Source organism: Nomia melanderi, unplaced genomic scaffold, assembly GCF_051020985.1.
Source record: "Nomia melanderi isolate GNS246 unplaced genomic scaffold, iyNomMela1 scaffold0141, whole genome shotgun sequence".
Classification (NCBI taxonomy): domain Eukaryota; kingdom Metazoa; phylum Arthropoda; class Insecta; order Hymenoptera; family Halictidae; genus Nomia; species Nomia melanderi.
In genome coordinates this window covers 57,501-62,095 of record NW_027475256.1, presented here as the reverse complement: position 1 = coordinate 62,095, position 4,595 = coordinate 57,501, and the positions used below count along the sequence as shown (strand labels likewise).

Sequence of the window (4,595 nt, the reverse complement as noted above, 5' to 3'; positions counted from 1 at the left end):
ATAGTAATACCCGTCGTAGCGTTTCGACCGATGTCACCCGCCACGAATGTCTCTCTCGACGTGGAAACCCCGCGCCGAAGAGTAAACGCGAAGGCTTACCATACGAAAGAAAACGGTATTATACGCCTGTGGTATGTGCGTCTCGGCTCTGTGATACGCGATCGGCAGAGTTACAAAAAAACGTTGATGGGCCACGATTTCCGTGCGTCTTACATCTTTCGACGATGGGACGATCCACGCGAAGAGTAGTTACGTGCTCGCGCGAGGTGCGATAGCGTCGATTCGCTTTTCTGTACGGGGAGAAATAGAACGATGAGTTGACTTATCGGGTCTTCGTTGGAATTACCGTCGCTGGCATTGTAAACTCCAGATGACCTTGTGATTCCTTCGTCGGGCACTGGTAAAGGGTGGCGATGATTCGTTCTATAATAGAAATACCCGTCGTAGCGATTCGGCCGAGACACCCGCCACGAAACTCTCTCTCGTCGTGGAATCCCCATGTCGGAGAGTAAAACGCGAAGGCTAACTATATAAGAAACATATAGTATTATTTATGCCTGTGGTTCTCCGTTTGTCCTACTCTCAGATACGCGACTCGGAGAGTTACGAATAATCGTGATGGACCACGATTTCTGTACGTCTTACATCTTTCGACGATGGGACGATCCACGCGAAGAGATCATTCCTGCTTGCGTGAGGTGCGATAGCGCCGATTCGCTTTTCTGTACGGGGAGAAATAGAACGATGAGTTGACTTATCGGGTCTTCGTTGGAATTACCGTCGCTGGCATTGTAAACTCCAGATGACCTTGTGATTCCTTCGTCGGGCACTGGTAAAGGGTGGCGATGATTCGTTCTATAATAGAAATACCCGTCGTAGCGATTCGGCCGTGTCACCCGCCACGAAAATCTCTCTCGTCGTGGAATCCCCGCGTCGTAGAGTAAACGCGAAGGCTTGCTATAGAAGACTATAGTTTATACGCCTGTGGTTCACCGGTTGCCTGCTCTCCGGGGTACGCGATCGCGCAGGAGTTACGGAAGAACTTGATGGGCCACGATCTCCAAGCGGCTATATCTTTCGACGATGGGACGATTCACGCGAAGAGAACGTTCGTGCATGCGTGAGGTGCGATAGCGTTGATTCGCTTGTCTGTACGGGGAGAAATAGAACGATGAGTTGACTTATCGGGTCTTCGTTGGAATTACCGTCGCTGGCATTGTAAACTCCAGATGACCTTGTGATTCCTTCGTCGGGCACTGGTAAAGGGTGGCGATGATTCGTTCTATAATAGAAATACCCGTCGTAGCGTTTCGACCGATGTCACCCGCCACGAAATTCTCTCTCGTCGTGGAATCCCCGCGTCGGAGAGTAACCGCCGAAGGCTTGCTATAGAAGACTATAGTTTATACGCCTGTGGTTCACCGGTTGCCGGCTCTCCGGGGCACGCGATCGCGCGAAGGTTACGGAGGGACGTGAAGCGCCCGAGCAATGAAACGTCCGCAGGAGGAAACGAGCAACCGCCGAACATTGTTTCGCGACGTTTCCATAATGTATTGTCGTTTCGCTCGCATCCCGCTTCTTTCCCCTAGTTTCCTCGACGCGTAGTTTCGCAGCCTTAGTGGACGAATCATTCTCGATTCGAGGAAAGATATGCAGTGGGGCGTGCAATGAGCCCGCCAGAGACCACGATCTCCAATGCGTCTTTACATCTTTCGACGATGGGATGATCCACGCGAAGAGAACGTTCGTGCTTGCGCGAGGTGCGTTAGCGTCGATTCGCTTTTCTGTACGGGGAGAAATAGAACGATGAGTTGACTTATCGGGTCTTCGTTGGAATTACCGTCGCTGGCATTGTAAACTCCAGATGACCTTGTGATTCCTTCGTCGGGCACTGGTAAAGGGTGGCGATGATTCGTTCTATAATAGAAATACCCGTCGTAGCGATTCGGCCGAGTCACCCGCCACGAAACTGTCTCTCTTTCGTCGTGGAAACCCCGCGTCGGAGAGTAAAACGCGCGAAGGCTGTGACTGTAACATATATATATACAGTATACAATGCCTGTGGTTTTTGCGCGTGTCGGCTCTTCGGTATACGCGATCGGCCAGAGTTACGGAGGGACGGTGAAGCGCACGAGAAATTGAAACGGCCGCACGATTGGAACCGAGCAACCGTCGAACATTGTTTCGCGACGTTTCCATAATGCGTTTTCGTTTCGCTCGCATACCGCTTCTTTTCCCCTAGTCTCTGAGACGCGTTTTCGAGCCGTTCTTCTACTATCGATTCTCGTAGAGAGAAGGGACCGGGTAGTCTGGAAGTGGAACCCGCATCTTGCGTGTACCGTACACGGAATTGAGAGGACCGGCCGTGAAGCTCGTTTTAAAGCCGTGCGTCTGACACCCAACTCTTGCGCGCCAATTTCGCGGCAAGAGATAATATGGGACGAATGACCGGCAAAGAGCCAGCTGTGAAGTCTGTTTTTTTAATCGAATCCGTGGACGTGTGTATGCCGTAGCGTCGCTCGTCGTGTTCGTTCATGGTCGTTCCGAGAGAAAGAACGAAAGCGGTAACGAAGGGACCGGCCGTGAAGCTCGTTTTAAAGCCGCGCGTCTGACACCCAACTCTTGCGCGCCAATTTCGCGGCAAGAGATAACATGGGACGAATGACCGGCAAAGAGCCAGCTGTGAAGTCTTTTTTCATTATTTGCTTTCAATCGATCGATCGGTACGATTCGTGCAACGTTTCGCGCGATGCGACGCGAAAACATGCGCGCAACAATAGATGCGTCTGATCGGAAGAACGCGAGGGTCGACTGCACGCGATGGATTCAGTATCGGGTAGGATACAAAATATATCCCCGTCGTTTCCACGCGTGCGAGTCTTCTGCGTCTTTCGCGGGTTTTTGAATGCACTATACGCCCGGAACGTCGAGAAATATATACATATTACTTGAACGTTTTTCGTCTCGAAAGGCTTCGGTGTCGTCTCCAAGGCGACGCCTGAATCTCCTTCGCGCGCTGGTCGGAGATTCAGGTATCAACTTTTATCTTCTCTTTGAAAGAAGAGAGATATTAGGTCGAACAAATGAGAATAAAATTATATATGTGAAATATAAAATTTATACGATTACCCTGAACGGTGGATCACTTGGCTCGTGGGTCGATGAAGAACGCAGCTAATTGCGCGTCAACGTGTGAACTGCAGGACACATGAACATCGACATTTCGAACGCACATTGCGGTCCACGGATACAATTCCTGGACCACGCCTGGCTGAGGGTCGTTTACGTACCATACACTGCTTGCGTAGCTCTGTCAAATCCCCGCCGTCGTTCACCTCTTCGGATCGAACGTTTTTTTACCGAAGGGCGCAAAGAACGTTTCTGAGTCGGGTTAAGAGAAGGATGCTACGTACGAGCGAACGATGGGTGTCTCGTCGGCGTTTGTCGCGGACACGCGAAAATTCTGTGAATTTCACGGACAGTGTACGTTCTAGTTGTTGCAAAACGATCGGAATCGTTTGTATGGACTCGCGTGAGTGTTCGCGGCGTCGTGCGTCGTTCAATTACGACCGCCCGCGGATACCGCTCCACTGCGATATGGATCTGAGCGACAACTTTTTCGGCTGTTCGTGAGATGAACGGTTTCGTGTGTTTAGAAAAATTTTTTTTCCCGCGCTCCCGACGTCACCTGAAATGATGCGTCAGAGGTGAAAGAAAATATTAAGAAGTCGAGAGAGAGAGAGACTACACACGTTTTATTCATATTTTGTATACCGTGCGTGAGACGGATGTGCACGACACGTCGTATGTCGGTATATTACCGACTGGCCCCAGGGAGATTGTTTTCTTCCTCTCTTACGAATGAGATGTACGTTTCGGAGGATCGTCGTTACCGAAACACACGGCAAAACGAGACTTCTCGCAGCAGAACCTTTATACACAATACACATCGACTCTTTTTACCCCGAGAGAGAGAGAAAAGGTGTATTTCTTTTTTTTATTTTTCGAATTCGACGCACGAACGCTTTGACGACTGGAGAAAAACACGGTGTGTGTTAAAATCGTGCGGGACGAGCATGCGTATTCGTAACGGGTCGAATAGTTCTTATTCCCCGTCGTCGCGTGTCCTCGCTGGACCACCACCGTGCGCTTCCGCCACGTTCAGTTGAATTTCGAAATATATATATATAAAAAGAATCACCATATACTCTCTTTCGGGAGGTGTATTTTTATCGGTTTCTGCTATAGAGAAGAGACGGAGATCGTGTTGTGAGGTGTAACGTTTCTGTATCCCCGTTTCGGAGGATCGTCGTTATCGGCGGAACACACGTCAAAACGAGACTTCTCGCAGAACCTTTATACACAATACACATCGACTCTTTTACCCCGAGAGAGAGAAAAGGTGTTTTTCTTTTTTTTTTATTTTTCGAATTCGACGCACGAACGCTTTGACGACTGGAGAAAAACACGGTGTGTGTTAAAATCGTGCGGGACGAGCATGCGTATTCGTAACGGGTCGAATAGTTCTTATTCCCCGTCGTCGCGTGTCCTCGCTGGACCACCACCGTGCGCTTCCGCCACGTTCAGTTGTATTT

At 49.9% G+C, this 4,595-nt stretch overlaps 1 non-coding gene across 1 annotated transcript; it reads left to right on the top strand.

Annotated features, from left to right (window-relative positions):
- The first annotated feature begins 3,126 nt into the window (after positions 1-3,126).
- On the top strand, positions 3,127-3,281 carry LOC143175615 (5.8S ribosomal RNA). The gene has a single exon (XR_013000324.1). It is a non-coding gene; the product is annotated as a 5.8S ribosomal RNA (ribosomal RNA).
- Positions 3,282-4,595: the final 1,314 nt, after the last annotated feature.